The sequence below is a fragment of the Pan paniscus genome, chromosome 2 (assembly GCF_029289425.2).
Source record: "Pan paniscus chromosome 2, NHGRI_mPanPan1-v2.0_pri, whole genome shotgun sequence".
NCBI classification, from domain to species: Eukaryota; Metazoa; Chordata; class Mammalia; order Primates; family Hominidae; genus Pan; species Pan paniscus.
In genome coordinates, this window is record NC_085926.1 from 136685927 (window position 1) to 136705567 (window position 19641).

General features: G+C 45.2%; 1 protein-coding gene across 5 annotated transcripts in view; it reads right to left on the reverse strand.

The window, feature by feature from the left end:
• Positions 1–19641, reverse strand: part of PIK3CB (phosphatidylinositol-4,5-bisphosphate 3-kinase catalytic subunit beta) — a 182228-nt gene that overhangs the window by 124057 nt on the left and 38530 nt on the right. For 3 of the 5 annotated variants that reach the window (XM_034957497.3, XM_034957498.3, XM_034957495.4), the window contains exon 2: positions 19304–19408. The exons of the other annotated variants lie outside the window; for them this stretch is intronic. The gene's annotated coding sequence lies outside the window, so the exon portion shown is untranslated. The remainder of the gene's footprint in view (positions 1–19303; positions 19409–19641) is intronic. 5 annotated transcript variants of the gene reach the window in all.

Consider the following 19641-nt stretch of genomic DNA (forward strand, 5'->3'; position numbering starts at 1 on the left):
GGTGAAACCCAGTCTCTACTAAAAATACAAAAATTAGCCGGGCGTGGTGGCGTGTGCCTGTAATCCCAGCGACTCGGGAGGCTGAGGCAGGAGGATCACCTGAACCCCGGAGGCAAAGGTTGCACTGAGTGGAGATTGCACCATTGCACTCCAGCCCGGGCGACAAGAGCGAAACTCCATCTCAAAAAAAAAAAAAAGAAAGAAAAATGACATTAGTATCCATTTCATACCACTAGTATAACAGTTAATAATTTAAAATGTTTCCTAACTGAACGTAGCTACTAAAACCAACCCATACCTTTTTCTTCTGGAAACTATGGGAATACTCTCAAGGGATTAAAAATGTTTTGGATAAAACATTAGCAAGGAAAGAAAGCTTTAAGAATCTAAGGCCGGGAGTGGTGGCTTATGCCTGTAATTCGAGTACTGTGAGAGGGCGAGGCAGAGGATCCCTTGAGGCCAGAAGTTCGAAACCAGCCTGGACAACTTGACAAAACCCTGCCTCTACAAAAAAATACAAAAAATACAAAAATTAGCTGGGCGTGGTAGCACACACCTGTAGTCCCAGCTACTCAGGAAGCTGAGGGACGATCGCCTGAGCCTGGGAGGCAGACATTGCCGTGAGCTGTGATTGTGGTACTGCATTCCAGCCTGGGCGACAGAGTGAGACCCTGTCTCAAAAAACAAACAAACAAACAAACAAACAAAACCCCAGCATGGGCAACATGGTAAAACCCTGTCTTTACCAAAAACACACCAGGCATGATGGCATGCACTTGTGGTCCCAGCTACTTGGGAGGCTGAGGTAGGAAGATCACTTGAGCCTGGGAAGTGGACATTGCAGTGAGCTGAGATCATGCTACTGCACTCCAACGTTGGTGACAGAGTGAGACTCCACCTCAAAAAAAAAAAAAAAAAAAAAAAAAGAATCTAAATAATCTAACAAAGTATTGAAAACTAGCTTAAAAAAATTGTGATTACATGATCAACAGCACTGCTGTCACGACCTGGGATGATTTTAAAACATGGCCACAAAATTCTTTTACATCACTCCTGTACCTACTGGTGCTGCCTGCCAAGGCTGTGGGCAAAGTCATCTCCAAGCTGAGCAGGAAGCTCACTGGCATAGCCTTCTATGCCCCCACCGCCAATGTGTCCCTCATGGACCTGACCTGCCATCTGGAGAGACCTGCCAAACGTGATGAGAGGTCAGGTGCACGATCCCTCTCCTTGAATATGGCTTCAGTGATGGCTTGACCTCTAATAGAATACAGCAGGGGTAATGCTCTACTAATTCCCAGGTTTAAGAAGCTGCAGCTTCCATTTCCTCACTTAAGACACCTGCTTGTGAGATGCTCACTCTTAGAAGGTAGCCACCAAGCAGTGAACAGCTCAGGACAGACACATGGGAGAGGCCAAGGATAAGTGTTGACAAACTCCAGCTGACTGCTAGTACCAATAGCCAAACTTCTGAGTGAAGAAGCCTTCAATGACTCCATCCCTCAGACGTCATGTTTTTCCACCTGATGCCCAGACAACATGGGCCAAAGACAACCTGACTCTGGTGTGCCCCATCCAATTCCTGACTGCAGAACCAGAGCATAATAAAATGAATGTTTTACACCACTAAGTTTTGGGATGGTTTGTTACAGCAATATATCATTGCAGCATGACCTATTAGAATGAAACCACGCAATTACTACAGTCAATAATTCATTTTTTTCTTTAAAAAAAAATTTACACTTTCTGTTCCTCCCATTCAACAGCCACATCTTCTCATGTAACACCCGCCACATCCCTGAGACATCACAATGAAAGTGAAAGCCAGGTAAACTGATTTGGCCTTATTAGACACCTGGTCACCAAGGCTGCTTTTAACTCTGGCGAAGTGGATATTGTCTCATCAAGGACCCCCTCATTGCCCTCAACTACACGGTCTATATGTTCCATGATGATTCTACCCATGGCAAGTTCCGTGGCACAGTCAAGGCTGAGAATGGCAAGCTTGTCATCAATGAAAATACCATAACCATTTTCTAGGAGCAAATTCCCACCAAAATCAAATTGGGTGATGCCACCACAATTACATTGTGGAGACCACTGGCATCTTCACTACCTTGTAGAAGGCTGGGGCTCATTTAAAAGGAGAAACCGAAAGGGTCATCATCTCTGCCCCCTCTGCTGATGCCCCCATGTTTGTAATGGGCATGAACCATGAAAAGTACAAAAACACCTCGCAATTCCCAGCAAACCTTCTATACCACTAACTGCTTAGCACCACTGGCCAAGATCACCCATGACAACTTTGGCATCATGGGAGGAATCATGACCTCATCCATGCTACTATCACTGACATCCAGAAGACCACTGATGGCCCATCTGGGAAACTGTGGTGCAATGGCTTTCCAGAACATCACTCCTGTACCTACTGGTGTTGCCAAAACTGTGGGCAAAGTCATCTCCAAGCTGAGCAGGGAGCTCACTGGCATAGCCTTCTATGTCCCCACAGCCAATGTGTCCATCATGGACCTGACCTGCCATCTGGAGAGACCTGCCAAATACAATGATGTCATGAAGGAGGTGAAGCAGGCGTGGGAGGGCCCCCTCAAAGGCATCCTGGGCTACTCTGAGTACCAGGTTGTCTCTGCCAACTAACAGTGATAACAACTTTTCCACCTTCAATGTTGGAGCTGGTATTGTTCTCAATGACTACTTTGTCAAGCTCATTTCCTGGTATGACAATGAATTTGGCTACAGCAACAGGGTGGTAGACCTTATGGTGCACATGGCCTCCTGGACCACCAGCCCCAGTGAGACCATGTGAGTAAGAGAGAGGCCCTCAGCTGCTGTGCAGTCCTGCCCCACTCAGTCCCCCCATCACACTGAGAATCTCCCTTCCCAGACACGGTTTCCATGCCAGACCCCCTGAAAAATGGGATAGGCCTAGAAAGCTCCACTTTGTAGTGCACCATCAATAAAGCCCTCTGTATTCAGCACCCCTTTACTGCCAAAAAAAAAAATAGCAACACACACATTTTCCAAATATATATCTTACTCTATGTCATTTCTTTTTTTTTTTTTGAGACGGAGTCTCGCTCTGTCGCCCAGGCTGAAGTACAGTGGCATGATCTCGGCTTACTGCAAGCTCTGCCTCCTGGGTGCACGCCATTCTCCTGCCTCAGCTTCCCGAGTAGCTGAGACTACAGGTACCCACCACCATGCCCGGCTAATTTTTTTGTATTTTTAGTAGAGACAGGGTTTCACCGTGTTAGCCAGGATGGTCTTGATCTCCTGACCTCATGATCTGCCCACCTCGGCCTCCCAAAATGCTGGGATTACAGGTGTGAGCCACCACGCCCGGCCTTCTTTTTTTTTTTTTTTTTTTTTTGAGACAGGCTGTCACTCTGTCACCCAGGATGGAGTACAGTGCACGATCTTGGCTCACTGCAACATCTACCTCCTGGGCTCAAGCAATCCTCCCGCATCAAGCCTCCTGAGTAGTTGGGACCACAGGTGCATGCCACCATGCCTGGCTAATTTTTTGTATTTTTGGTAGACGCGGGGTTTTGCCATGTTGCCCAGGCTGGTCTCGAACTCCTGAACTCAAGTGATCCATCTGCCTCAGCCTCCCAAAGGGCTGGGATTACAAGCATGAAATCGCTGCACCTGGCCAAATTTTTTTTTTTTTTAATAGAGACAGTGTCTTGCTTTGTTGCCCAGGCTGTCTTGAAACCCTAGCTCAAGCAATCCTCCTGCTTCGGCCTCCCAAAGTGCTAGGATTACAGGTGTGAGCCACCGTGCCTGGCCCAAGGGCATTTCTTATGAGAAATATTTTCTTCTAATATACAGATAACTTTAGTATATCAGCAAACAAGTTAATCTCTAAAATTAGAATTATGCAGGTCCAAGTTCTACTGAAATTTAAATGGCACTGAGAACTTTTTTTTTTCTTTTGAGACAGAGTCTCGCTCTGTTGCCCAGGCTGGAGTGCAGTGGCGAGATCTCAGCTCACTGCAACTTCTACCTCCCAGGTTCAAACAATTCTCCTGCCTCAGCCTTCCAAGTAGCTGAGATTACAGGCACACATCACCACACCCGGCTAATTTTTGGTATTTTTAGTAGAGACAGAGTTTTGCTAATGTTGGCCAGACTGGTCTCGAACTCCTGATCTCAAGTGATCCACCCACCTTGGCTTCCAAAGTGTTAGGATTACATGTGTGAGCCCACCAGAAAACTAACTTTTGTTTTTTGTTTTTTGTTTTTTTTTGAGACGGCGTCTTGCTCTGTTGCCAGGCTGGAGTGCAGTGGTGCAATCTTGGCTCATTGCAACCTCCGCCTCCAGGGTTCAAGTGATTCTCCTGCCTCAGCCTCCCAAGTAGCTGGGATTACAGGTGCGTACCACGATGCCCAGCTAATTTTTGTATTTTTAGTACAGATGGGGTTTCACCATTTTGGCCACAATGGTTTCGATCTCTTGACCTCGTGATCTGCCCACCTCAGCCTCCCAAAGTGCTAGGATTACAGGTGTGAGCCACTGCGCCCAGCCCTTAAACTATAATTAACTTACTTTAGTTGTGAATGTTACTATCATTTCCAAAAAGAAAGCAGTGTGGGCTAAATAAGTTTTTTAAATTATGTCTTTTTTCTTTTTTTTTCTGAGACTTTTTTCTGAGTGTCTCTCACTGTCGTGCAGGCTGGAATACAGTGGCGCCATCTTAGCTCACTACAGCCTCTACCTCCTGGGATCAAGCCATCCTCCTGTCTCAGCCTCCTAAGTAGCTGAGACTACAAGCATACACCACTTCACCTGACTAATTTTGTGGGGTTTTTTTGTTTTGTTTTTTTGTAGAGACAGGGTATCGCTATGTTGCCCAGCCTGATCTAAAACTCCTGGCCTCAAGCAATCCTCCCGCCTCAGCTTCCTAAAGGGCTGATGTTACAAGCATGACCCACAATGCTCCAGCTAAAAATTATGTCTTTACATAAAAATGAAACTTCTGGGCTCGTGCCTGTAATCCCAGCACTCTGGGAGGCCAAGGCAGGAGAATCGCTTCAGCCCAGGAGCTCAAGGCCAACCTAAGCAACACAGTGTGACCTCATCTCTACAAAAAAATAAACAAAATTAGACAGGCATGGTGGTGCTCACCTGCAGCCCCAGCTACTCAGGATGTTGAGGTGAGAGAATTGCTCGAGCCCAGTAGGTCGAGGCCATAGTAAGCCAAGATCTTGGCACTGCACTCTAGCCTGGGTGACAGACTGAGATCTTATCTCAAAAAAAAAAAAAAAACAACAAAAAACGAAAATGAAACTTCTGGCTAGGCATGGTGGCTCATACCTGTAATCTTAGCACTTTAGGAGATGGAGGTAGGAGGGCGGCTTGAGCCCAGGAGTTTGAAGCCAGCCTGGACAACATAGCGAGACCCCCATCTCTACAGAAATTTTTTTTTTTTTTTGAGATGGAGTCCCACTCTGTCACCCAGGCTGGAGTGCAGTGGTGCAATCTCGGCTCACTGCAAACTCCGACTCCTGGGTTCAAGTGATTCTCTTGCCTCAGACTCCCGAGCAGCTGGGATTACAGGTGCCCACCACCACGCCTGGCTAATTTTTTTGTATTTTTTAGTAGAGACTGGGTTTCGCCATGTTGGCCAGGCTGGTCTCGAACTCCTGACCTCAGGTGATCTGCCCGCCTCGGCCTCGCAAAGTGCTGGGATTACAGGCGTGTGCCACCGCGCCCGGCCCAAAAAATTTTTTTAATTAGCCAGGTGAGGGGGTGCACACTTAGGGTCCCAGCTACTTGGGAGGCTGAAGTAAAAGAGGATCACTTGACGCCAGGCAGTCGAGGCTACAGAGGGCCACGTTAATGCCACTGTACTCTAGCCTGGGTGAAAGAGCGAGACACTGTCTAAAAAAAATTTAAGTTTTAAAAAACAATTCCTATTACCCAACTTTGGTTACAAAACTATCAAGACAATTTCCTTGCACTAAATTGCTAACACAGACCAAATTTATGAATCAATTGACTCAAGCTCTAGCCAACTTTGTTAGATGTTTTAAAATATATTTAAAATTCTTATTTTCCAGAGAAAATGTAGACTATTTAAACAAGTTATATTTCAAAAGCAACTAGTATCATACCAATACATTTGCCTACAACTAAAACTTCAGAATTATTTCATCTCGCATTATAAGCTTCCATTTGCTATAAGGCCATGATGCAGTTTGTACTCAGGCCTGGATAAAGCCACAGAGCTGTGAAGACCTTGGGTGTGATAAAAAGGAGAAGACAATGATTAATACTACCTTTAGCATCTCATAATCCTTCAAAATTGAATTGGAACAAGGCGAATGAAGAAACGATGGAAACACTTTGCTTGTGCCTTTTAAATTTAATCACTAAGGAAGAAGGGTGTGTGTGTGATAAATCTCCTGAGTATAGATTTTCTTATACCTTAGAAATTGAGACCTACAGAAATATGACAACTATACCAAGGTCACTATGGCAGAGACTAATTTTTTTATTCCACAGTTACAGGATTGTGGCTGGGCACTTAGCGGATACACATTGCAACTTCCTGTGCAATTAGAAGTGGCCATGTACTAAGTTCTTTCCAGTGGAATGTTCAGTGGAAATGACCTGTGTCACTTCAGGTCAGGGCTTAATTTAAGAAAGTTGGTGTGACACTTACACCTTCTCTTTCCTCTTCCACTGGTCATAGTGGAATAGAGGATGACAGAGTCACAAGATGGAAGAAACCATTTGAAAGAGAACCACCTACCAAAGAGGGCCATCCAACTTAACTGTTCCATGAGTGAGAAATAAATGTCTATTAAGTTTGGACCATTATTCATTTTTGGTCTGTTGACAGCAATTTAGCCTTCACTAATTTAGTCAAACACATAATCTAAGTAGCTGCAAGGCCATGATTAAAACCCACATATCCTCCCTCAGTCAGTCCAATATCACTGTTTTCCTTATCACCCTTCATCCAAACAGAAAACAGAATTATGAAGAGCAGTGGGGGATATCATTAATGAGGCTACCATTATGACACCAGCAAATCATTCACTCCTGCTGAAGCTCAACAACTTTTATCCTTGTTCATTACTCTGCACAATGCATTTTAAAATCCCCTGGCAGAAATGAACATATCGACAGCTCTCCTCTTCCTCTGTAATCTTCTGATGAGAATTATTTTATTTTCATAAACAAATGTAGAGGTTAAAACATGTTAATTTGAGGCAGATAAAGAGGGTGATTTTTTTTTTTAATTTTTTTTGGGACAGGGTCCCACTCTGCCACCCAGGCTGGAATGCAGTAGTGTAATCATAGTTCACTGCATCGTCAACCTCTGGAGCTCAAATGATCCTCCTATCTCAGCCTCCCAAGTAGCTGGGATTACAGGTGCATGGCACCCAGCTAATTTTTTCATTTTTTGTAGAGACAAGATCTCACTATGTTGCCCAGGCTGGTCTCAAACTCCTGAGTTCAAGTGATCCCCATCCCCTGGCCTTGGTCTCCCAAAGTGCTGGGAATAGAGGCATGAGCCACCGTGGCCCATGAGGGTGGTATTTTAACAGAGACAATGTAAGACAGGAAATTAGCTAGGCAGGCAAGGAAAGAAAGACTATATGCAAAGACCTGAGAAACCTTAAGCATTTATGGAATTCAACAAGCAGAGTACAGGGGCAGAATGGTACTGGGGAGGCTGGTAGGTCAAATTAAGGTGCTGTTCTTCATGCAAAAGGACAAGAGATCCAATGAAGAATGTCAAACAGATAAATAAAAAATGATCAAATAAACAACTTTTGAAAGTTACAGTGTGAAAATGAACATATAAAGAACATGAATCCAACAAAAAAAATGGGGATAATAATTAGTTTCCCAAAAGCCCAAATAACCCATAAACATATGGGGGAAAATGTTCAACCTCATTGGTCACCAAGAAAATGTAAATTAAAACCACACTGAGATGCCATTTCATAGATTGTTGCTTATGGGAGAATAAACTGATTTAACCTCTTCCAAAGGGAGTTTAGCATCAAAAATTGCATTACTAGGTATAATATTCTAGGAAAATGCTTATCCGGGCCAGGCACAGTGGCTCACGCCTGTAATCCCAACACTTTGGGAGGCAAGTGGATCACCTGAGGTCAGGAGTTTGAGACCAGCCTGACCAGCATGGTGAAACCCCGTCTCTACTAAAACTGCAAAAATTAGCTGGGTGCAGTGGCATGCGGCTGTAATTGCAGCTACTTGGGAAGCTGAGTGGAATCACTTGAACCCGGGAAGCGGAGGTTGCAATGAGCTAAGATCACGCCACTGCACTCCAGCCTGGGCAACAGAGAGAGACTCTGTATCAAAAAACAAAAAAAGGCTCTCCCTCTCCCTCCCCCTCCCCCTCTCGTCTCCGTCTCCATCTCCCACTTTCTACGGTCTCCCTCTGATGCCGAGCGGAGGCTGGACTGTACTATCACCATCTCGGCTCACTGCAACCTCCCTGCCTGATTCTCCTGCCTCAGCCTGACGAGTGCCTGGGATTGCAGGCGCGCGCCGCCACGCCTGACTGGTTTTTGTATTTTTTGGTGGAGACGGGGTTTCGCCCTGTTGGCCGGGCTGGTCTCCAGCTCCTGACCGTGAGTGATCTGCCCGCATGGGCCTCCCGAGGTGCCAGGATTGCAGACAGAGTCTGGCTCACTCAGTGCTCAATCTTGCCCAGGCTGGAGTGCAGTGGCGTGATCTCAGCTCGCTATAACCTCCACCTCCCAGCCGCCTGCCTTGGCCTCCCAAAGTGCTGAGATTGCAGCCTCTGCCCGGCCGCCACCCCATCTGGGAAGTGAGGAGCGTCTCCCTGGCCACCCATGGTCTGGGATGTGAGGAGCCCCTCTGCCCAGCCGCCCAGTCTGGGAAGTGAGGAGCGCCTCTTCCCGGCCGCCATCCCGTCTAGGAAGTGAGGAGCATCTCTGCCCGGCCGCCCATCGTCTGAGATGTGGGGAGCGCCTCTGCCCTGCCGCCCTGTCTGGGATGTGAGGAGCGCCTCTGCCCGGCCGCCACCCCGTCTGGGAGGTGAGGAGCGTCTCTGCCCGGCCACCCCGTCTGAGAAGTGAGGAGCCCCTCCACCCAGCAGCCGCCCCGTCTGGGAAGTGAGGAGCCCCTCCGCCCCGCAGCCGCCCCGTCTGGGAAGTGAGGAGCCCCTCCGCCCCGCAGCCGCCCCGTCTGGGAAGTGAAGCGCATCTCCGCCCAGCAGCCGCCCCGTCCAGGAGGTGGGGGGCAGCCCCCGCTCGGCCAGCCGCCCCGTCCGGGAGGGAGATGGGGGGCAGCCCCCGCCCGGTCAGCCGCCCCGTCCGGGAGGGAGGTGGGGGGCAGCCCCCGCCTGGCCAGTCGCCCTGTCCCGGAGGGAGGTGGGGGGAAGCTCCCGCCCGGCAGCCACCCCCTCCGAGAGGTGGGGGGGCGCCTCCGCCGGGCCGCCGCCCCGTCTGGGAGGTGTACCCAACAGCTCATTGAGAATGGGCCATGATGACGATGACAGTTTTGTCGAATAGAAAAGGGGGAAATGTGGGGAAAAGAAAGAGATCAGATTGTTACTGTGTCTCTGCAGAAAGAAGTAGACATAGGAGACTCCATTTTGTTCTATACTAAGAAAAATTCTTCTGCCTTGGGATGCTGTTAATCTATAACCTTACCCCCAACCCCATGCTCTCTGAAACATGTGCTGTGTCCACTCAGGGTTAAATGGATTAAGGACGGTGCAAGATGTGCTTTGTTAAACAGATGCTTGAAGGCAGCATGCTCCTTAAGAGTCATCACCACTCCCTAATCTCAAGTACCCAGGGACACAAACGCTGCGGAAGGAAGCGGGCAGGGCCCTCTGCCTAGGAAAACCAGAGACCCTTGTTCACATGTTTATCTGCTGACCTTCCCTCCACTATTGTCCTATGACCCTGCCAAATCCCCCGCTCCGAGAAACACCCAAGAATGATCAATAAATACTTAAAAAAAAAAAAAAAAGAAAATGCTTATCTGAGGATATGACATTCACATGAATGTTTAAGGTGAAAGTTTTCATAGTAACAAAAAACTAGGCATAATCCTAATGTACATTAATAGATCAATAAATAATAGTTTACGATAGGAAAAATGAATAAAATACAGCTACACACATCACCATTAATGAACCTTACCAACAATGTTAAAAGAAACAAAAGAATATATATAGCATGACCACATTTACTGGAGTATATGAAGCAAGACTCCATCTCAAATAAAATAAAATAAAAGTAAAATAAAATCAGGCTGGAGCTTCCTCATTTTCCCCAGGTCTCTTCACAGTGTTAAAGAAAACAGTCTCTCCTGGGTGCTCAGAAGCAGCAGAAAGAGAGCTCCAAAGGTTGCTTTAAAAATGTCTCCTCACAAAAATTACAGATTTGTAGTCATGAGCTATATATAATAATCTCCATTCACTAATAATCCTTAAAACTTTGAATAAAAAGTTTAGGTCCTTTTTGAAAATAATGTGATTTTCTATTTAAATTTTTTTTTTTTAAGATGGAGTCTTGTTCTTGTCACCCAGGCTGGAGTATAATGACGCGATCTTGGCTCGCTGCAATCTCTGCCTCCCAGGTTCAAGCCTCAGCCTCCTGAGTAGCTGGGATTACAGGCACGCACTACCATGCCCAGCTAATTTTTTGGATTTTTAGTAGAGATGGGGTTTCACCATGTTGGCCAGGCTGGTCTCGAACTCCTCACCTCAGGTCATCCACCCACCTCGGCCTCCCAAAGTGCTGGGATTACAGGCATAAGCCACCGTGCCCGGCCTGTATTTAAATTTTAAATATTATAAGTTTTATAAAATTATACTTTAAATGTACTCTACTATGCATAAAACTGGTAATCCTCCACATAAAACTATTTAATAACATGTGACTATTTAACATGGTTTGAAAAACAGTATTGAGACCAACAAGGCAGCCATTTATATTACCCTTTATGTACTACTTCCTCTATCATGTGGCAGTCAAAAGGCTAAGTGAAATGCTTGCAGCAAAGAAAACAGTTTTGAAAGGTCATGCTATGCAGACAGCCAGAATTTCTTTCACAATATCCTTACTGTCTATGGCAAACTGCATGACAATCTGACCACAGTTATTTTCTGTGTAAAAGTAAAAAGCACACCACATTATCAAAGGACCAGAAACAGTAAGCACTCAACAATATCATCTTTATGAACATTTTTTCCAACTGCGTAAACATCCATACATATTAATGAAAAAGAACCCCGAGGCAAAGACAATGAATTGGAGAAAGAGGAACTTGGAAAAACTGGAAGGCAAGTTTAAACTATACCACTCTGTTTACTCATAGTGTTCACATAACATAAGAAGCTCCTATAGCCGGGTGTGGTGGCAGGTGCCTGTAATCCCAGCTACTCAGGAGGCTGAGGCAGGAGAATTGCTTGAACCTAGGAGGCAGATGCTCCAGTGAGCCGAGATCGCACCACCGCACTCCAGCCTGGGCGACAGAGCAAGACTCCGCTCAAAAAAAAAAAAAAAGAAGCTCCTAAAGGAAAACTTTTCAAATTAAGACACATCATTTACCAAGAAAAAAGCCTAATTATAACAATATTGAAGACATTAAGATCATCTTTCAAAATTTCCATTATCTTAATGACAATTGCAAACAAGGTGCAAAGCTTCAAAAACCTCTCTGTGGCAGCTGTAATCCCATCACATTTTTTCCCTTTCATAGCCCAGATCGTGCCATTGCACTCCAGACTGGGGGAAAAGAGAGAGACTTCGTCTCAAAAAAAAAAAACAACAAAAAAAAACACCACAGAGTTTTTTTTTTTTATAAAACCAAACCCAGGCAAGGCTGTGGAGAAACTGGAAATCTTGTGTATTGCTGGTGCAAATATAAAATGGTATAGCCAGTATGGAAGACAGCAGGATTGTTCCTCAAAAAATCAAAGCATATGGCAGGGCGTGATGGCTCACGCCTGTAATCCCAGCATGATATTGTTGAGTGCCTACTGTTTCTGGTCCTTTGGAGGCCAAGGCAGGCAGACAGCTTGAGCCAGGTGTTCAAGACTAGCCTGGGCAACGTGGCGAAACACTGTCTCTAATAAAAGTACAAAAAATTAGCCAGGTGTGGTGGTGGGCACCTGTAGTCCCAGCTACTCAGGAGGCTGAGGTGGGAGGATCACTTGAGCACAGGAGGTGGAGGTTGCAGTGAGCCATGACTACACCACTGTACTCTAGCCTGGTTGACAGAGTGAGACCCTATCTCAAAAAAAATAAAAAGAAAAATTAAAGCATATGATCCACTATGATCTAATAATCCCACTTGTGGTGATGTATGCAAAAGAAATGAAAGCAGGGATTTACTCAGATTTGTACACCAGTGCTCACAGCAGCACTGGTCACAATAGCCAAAAGGTAGAAACAGCACCAGTGTCACCATCAACAGATACATAGACAAAAAAAATGTGGAAATGTGGTGTGTACATACAATGGAATATTATTCAGCCTTTTTTTTTTTTTTTTTGGAGACGGAGTCTCTCTCTGTTGCCAGGCTGGAGTTTAGTGGTGTGATCTCGGCACAAGCTCCACCTCCTGGACTCAGGGGTGATTATCCTGACTCAGCCTCCCGAGTAGGTGGGACTGCAGATGCGGGCCACCACACCCAGCTAATTTTCATATTTTTAGTAGAGACGGGGTTTCACCATGTTGGCCAGGCTGGTCTCGAACTCCTGACCTCGTGATCTGCCCGTCCTGGCCTCCCAAAGTGCTAGGATTACAGGCGTGAGCCACCAGGCCCAGCCTATTCAGCCTTTAAAAGGAATGAAATTCTACTATATGCTACAAAATGAATGAACCTTAAAAATATAATGCCAAGTGTAATAAGTCAGAAACAAAAAGACAAATATTGTATGACTCCAATTATACAAGGCATCTGAAGCAGAGTAGTCAAATTCATAGAGACAGAAAATAGAACAGTGGTTTCTCAGGGACTAAAGAAGAGGGGGCAATGAGAAGTTATTATTTAATAGGTACGGAGTTTCGGTTAGGGATGATGAAAAAGTTCTGGAGATGGACAGTGATGATGTACTTTTGTGAATGTACTTAACGCCACTGAATTATACACTTAAAAGTGGTTAAATTTTCCCCAGATGCAGTGGCTCACACCTATAATCCTAGCATTTTGTGAGGCCAAGGTGGGCAGATCACTTCAGCTCAGGAGTTCGAGGCCAGCCTGAGAAACAGGGCAAAACCCTGTCCTCATTAAAAAAAAAAAAAAAAGCAAAATGATAAATTTTATATTGTGTGTATTTCACCAATTTTTTTTTTTAAACCCTGAGACCAGGCACGGTGGCTCATGCCTGGAAGCCCAGCATTTTGGGAGGCCGAAGCGGGCAGATCATGAGGTCAGGAGATTGAGATCATCCTGGCTAACACAGTGAAACCCCATCTCTACTAAAAATACAAAAAAAAAAAAAAAAAATTAACTGGGCGTGGTGGCGGGTGCCTGTAGTCCCAGCTACTCGGGAGGCTGAGGCAGGAGAATGGCGTGAGCCCAGGAGGCAGAGCTTGCAGTGAGCCAAGATCGTGCCACTGTACTCCAGCCTAGGTGACGGAGTGAGACTCCGTCTCAAAAAAAAAAAAAAAAAGAAAAAACCCTGAGTCCCAGCTACTCAGGAGGCTGAGGCAGGAGAATCACTTGAACCTGGGAGGTGGAGGTTGCAGCAAGCCGAGATCACACCACTGCTCTCCAGCCTGGGCAACAGAGTGAGACTCCACCTCAAAAACAAAACAAAACAAAAAACCTGAAGCCAAATAAACTTGTCCATTATGAACTTACAGGCCCTCTGTGCCTCCAACTCACCTTTTTCAACGCTTCCTACCTCCCTGTGGTGTTCAAAAATCGGTTTCATTGTACACCCTCTTCTCTCATCTTCACTTTCAGATACTTCAAACATCTGACCTCATGGTTGGTTTTTTTTGAGATGTCTTGCTGTGTCACCCAGGCTGGAGTGCAGTGGTGCAATCTCGGCTCACTGCAACCTCCACCTCTCAGGCTCAAGCAATCCTCTAGCCTCAGTCTCTTGAGTAGCTGGGACTACAGGCATGCGCCGCCACGCCCGACTGATTTTTACATTTTTTGTAGAGATGGGGTTTTACCATGTTGCCCAGACTGGTCTCTAACTCAAGGGATCTGCCCGTCTCAGCCTCCCCAACTGTTGGGATTACAGGCGTGAGCCACTGCACCTGGCGGCCTCACAATTCTTCAGCCTGAAGTTACACCTCTCAGCCACAGCTTGACCTTTCACTTCCCACCACAACCTCACTCCTGGATCTGCAGCTCCACCATCATACAGAAGAAAAGGCCTGACTCTGGTCTACAACTTGACTCAAGCCTCTACCACATTCACAATGATGATGTCAGCTCCTACTACCTCCACCCTCACTTACTTCAATGCAGCCACTCTGGCCCTCTTGCAGCTCATAGAACACATCAAGCACATCCAGCTTCAAACACTTTGTATTTAAGTTCCTTCAGTCTAAAATGCCCTCCCCACCCTATCCAAAATACCCAGAGGGCCTGCTCCCTCACTTCATTTGGAGCTGCCAACTCAAATGTCACCTAATCAGAGAGGTCTTCCCTAACTTTACCTTAGTAAACATATCCCTCCTTCATCAATGTCTACTTTTCCCTAATATATTTCCATACCTTAATGACAATGGCAAACAAGGTATAAATCTTCAAAATAACACTTATCACCACCCAACATATTATATAGTAGGCCCTCCATATCTGTGTGTTCTATATCGGTGGGTTCCACACCTGTGAATACAACCAACTATGAATCGAAAATATTGGATGCGGGGCCAGGCCTGGTGGTGCGTGCCTGTAATTCCAGCTACTCTGAAGGCTGAGGCAGGAGAATCGCTTGAACCAGGGAAGTGGAAGTTGCAGTGAGCTGAGATCGCGCCATTGCACTCCAGCCTGGGCAACAAAGTGACACTCCATTTCAAAAAATTAAAGAAAAAAAAGAAATATTGGATCGGGTAATGGTTCTGTTGTGCCTGTACTAAACATGTACAGACTTTTTTCTATTGTCATTATTCCCTAAATAATACAATAACACCTATTCACAAGGCATTTACATTGTATTAGGTATTATAATTTTTTTTCATTTTCCAGGTTACCATTGAGATAATTTTTGTTTTTTGAGACACAGTCTCGCTCTGTTGCCCGGCTGAAGTGCAGTGGTAGGATCTGGGCTCACTGCAGCCTCGACCGCCTGGGCTCAAGCAATCCTTCCACTTCAGCCTCCCAAGTAGGTGGAACTGCAGGCATTCGCCACCATGCCTGGCTAATTACAAGTGTGGGCCACTGTACTCAGCTTGCATACAGTTTAAATATTAAAAAGAGTAATTAAGTTTTTACTCAGAAGAGGTAAGAAGTTTGATTGAGATCAAAGACACAGGTAAAGGGTTTAGCTCTTAGAAGAGTAGCAATCTTTCTGCTTAGAAACTAGAGGACTGGAAGAGAGGATATATCAAGGAATTTTTAGGCAAAGAGGAAGAAGCTGTAGGATTTCTTTTCTCCTTCTCTTTCTCTCCCCCTCCCCTCCAACAGGGTCATACTCTGTTGCCCAGACTGGAGTGCAGTGGTCCAATTACAGCTCACTGCAACCTTGAATTCCTGGGCTCATGAAATCTTCCTGCCTCAGCTTCCTGAGTAGCCAATATTACACGTGTGTGCCACCACACCCAGCTAAGTGTAGGATTTCTTATCTTACTTTTTTTAATAATGTAGGGATTGAGGTTATCTATTCGGCATATAGTTAATTAGTGGTGAGGTTGGGATCCTGGGAGAAGAAAGCATTTAGGAAAAACATAGGGCAGCTACCAAATTCACCAAATATTTACTGACCACCTGCATTGTGCCAGGCACTCTTGTAGACAAGATTAGTGTTCTCGTGGAGCTAATCACTGGAGTGAACAAGAACAATATCAAATTGTAATGTGATATGAAAAGAATTAAAATATGGCAATTGATAGTGACTGGTTATCTTCTTCTGAGGAGGTGACATTAAGATCTGAAAGACAAGAATTTAACCAAACTAAAAGAAAATCAAGCTATGTAAGTTTAAACCTCGCTGGGCATGGTGGCTCACGCCTGTAATCCTAGCACTTTGGGAGGCCGAGGGGGGCGGATCCCGCGAGGTGAGGAGTTTGAGACCAGCCCCGTCAACATGGTGAAACCCCGTCTCTAATAAAAATACAAAAATCAGTCGAGCATGACGGCACATGCCTATAATCGCAGCTACTTGGGAAGCTGAGGCAGGAGAATCGCTTGAATCTGGGAGGCAGAGGTTGCAATAAGCCAAGATCACACCATTGCACTCCAGCCTGGGCGTTGCAGCGAGACTCTGGCTCAAAAAAAAAAAAAAAAAAAAAAAAAAAAGTTTAAACCTCAAGGTGGAAATGAGCTGATTGTGTTTGAGGAATGGAAAGAATTCCAGTGTTTCTACAATAAGGTGGATGAGGACCATAGTGTCATGAGATGAGATTAAAGAAGTTGACCAGGCACTGTGGCTCCCATCTGTAATCCCAGCACTTTGGGAGGCCAAGGCAGGAGGATCGCTTGAGGCTAGGAGTTTGAAAACAGCCTGAGCAACATAGTGAGGCACCATCTCTTAAAAAAATTTCAGATTGAAGAAGTAGGCAGAGCCAGGCCACATAGTGTTCTGTGGCTGTGGTAAGGAGTTTAGACTCAAAGTCTTGTGAGTTCTTTTTGTTTGTTTTTTGTTTTGTTTTGTTTTGAGATGGAGTTTCGCTCTTGTTGCCCAGGCTGGAATGCAATGCCGCGATCTCAGCTTACTGCAACCTCCACCCTCCAGGTTCAAGAGATTCTTCTGCCTCAGCCTCTCAAGTAGCTGGGATTACAGGTGCCCGCCACCATGCCCAGCTAATTTTTTGTATTATTAGTAGAGATCAAGTTTCATCATGTTGGCCAGCTGGTCTCCAACTCCAGACCTCAGGTGATCCACCTGCCTTGGCCTCCCAAAGTGCTGGGGTTACAGGCGTGAGCCACAGCACCCAGCATCTTGTGAGTTTTTAAGCATAAAAGTGGTATGACATGATATATGCCTTAGAGTCCTCTGTTTTATTGAAGATGAATTACAGGTGCAGAGTGGAAGCACAAAAGTCAATTAAGAGGCTGTTGCAACTAACCAGACCAGAGACGATGGTGGAGAAATTTAATATGATTGCTGAGCAATAGTAAAGGCCTAGTTTGAGATAAGCTAGCATGACATGGCAGGCAGTATGAATTTAGCTAGCATAACCTTTTAGGTGAACATGAGAAATTTGACACTGGTAATTGAAATAACTGTCTATGAGATGCAGGATTGATAAAGGGGATGCATCAAGGCACTGGAGGCCATTATATACTGAATACATATTTACCGAGCATTTACTAATACACCAAGAACTCTGCTAGCTGCTAGGGTTACAACAGTGAACAAAAACAGAGGTCCATTTCTCATGGAGTTGATATGCTAATGAGGACAGAGAAGATAAACAATAAATATATAGTCATCTGTGGTATCTGGGGGGAATTGTTTCCAGAACCCTTGCAAACACCAAAATCCAGAAATGCTCAAGTTCCTGATATTAAATTGTATGGTCTTTGCATACAACCTATGCATATCTTCTTGTATACTTTAAATCACCTCTTGCTGGGTGAGCATGGTGGCTTACACCTGTAATCCCATCAAGAGGCTGAGGCAGGAGGATCACTTGAGCCCAGAAGTGATTGCATCACTGGACTCCAGCCTGAGTGACAGACTGAGACCCCACTTTCTTAAAAAAAAATTATCTCAGCCGGGCGCGGTGGCTCACGCCTGTAATCCCAGAATTTTGGGAGGCCGAGGCAGGCAGATCACCTGAGGTCAGGAGTTCGAGACTAGCCTGGCTAACATGGTAAAACCCCGTCTCTACTAAAAATACAAAAATTAGCCAACCATAGTGGTGGGTGCCTGTAATCCCAGCTACTTGGGAGACTGAGGCAGGAGAATCACTTGAAACCAGGAGGCAGAGGTTGCAGTGAGCCGAGATCACACCACAGCACTCCAGCCTGGGTGACAGAGCATGAGACTCTGTCTTTAAAAAAAAAAAAAAAAAAAAAAAGGCCCAGCATGGTGACCCATGCCTGTAATCCCACCCAGCACTTTGGGAGGTTGAGGCGGGCAGATCACCTGAGGTCAGCAGTTCGAGACCAGCCTGGTCAACATGGTGAAACCCCATCTCTATTAAAAATACAAAAATTAGCTGGGCGAGGTGGCACATGCCTGTAGTCCCAGCTACTTGAGAGGCTGAGGCAGGGGAATAGCTTGAAAATGGGAGGCAGAGGTTGCAGTTAGCCAAGATGGTGCCACTGTACTCCAGCCTGTGACAGAGCAAGACTCCGTTTCAAAAAAACAAAAATAAAAATAATTGGGCATTAATTGATCTATAGGAGATTTGAACCAGGATATATGGTTACCCTAACTATAACTCCAGTGCTTAAGGAAGTGATGGATGCAGCTATATTACATATGGGTTTAATAAATGAAATAGCTGAAATATTTAGATTTTATCACCTCCTCTTTACTCTTCACTCCATTGCAAGCTGATTTTCAGCCATAAACAGCCTCCTAAAATGGCCCCTGCTGGGATCATCAATGAATTCCTAACTATCAAATCCAAAAAAGTTTCTTCAGTTTTCAACTAACCTGTCTAAAGAGCTTTCAACACTACTGACACTCCTCTCTGCTTCATGAAGTTCTGTTCTTAACTCTGTAGGAAACATAATCCTCAATAACAGACTATCTTCAAACAAGACCTAGCATCCCCCCTACTCCCACTCCCTCCCTACCTCACAGGTTAACTAAAAGATTCATAATCTGCTGGGAGCAGTGGCTCATGCCTGTAATCCCAGCACTTTGGGAGGCCAAGACGGGCAGATCACTTGAGGTCAGGAGTTCAACACCAGCCTGGCCAACATGGTGAAACCCCGTCTCTACTAAAAATACAAAAATATTAGCCGGGCATTGTGGCATGTGCCTGTAATCCCAGCTACTCAGGAGGCTGAGGCAGGAGAATTGCTTGAACCCAGGAGGCAGAGGTTGCAGTGAGCCGAGATTGCACCACTGCACTCCAGCCTGGGCAACACAGCAAGACTCCACCTCAAAAAAAAAAAAAAAAGATTTATACTCTAACCAATATATAAGTAATTAAAAATACAAAATTGGATACTTACCTAAGAATGGTCGCCCCCATTTCAGTCTTTTAGGAAAACAGATGGCATTACTTATTTTTTAAAAGTGACGTTTTCATGGAAGACTTTTTCCAGTTAAAACATACACTACAAAAAAGGTTGAAGACAAAAGTATTAATCTAAATGAGCTAAATTAAGTCACGTAAATTTTATTACTTATATATGTAATCACTTCTTAATGCTACACATTTTAAAATATGTAGGTTGAAGATCTAATGAGGCTGAAGATCTTTGCTCTCAGATTTTGGCCATTTTCTTATTGGATTGGCTTTTTCTAATTAATTAGTAGGCTTTATATATTCAGGACCAGGACAGACAAC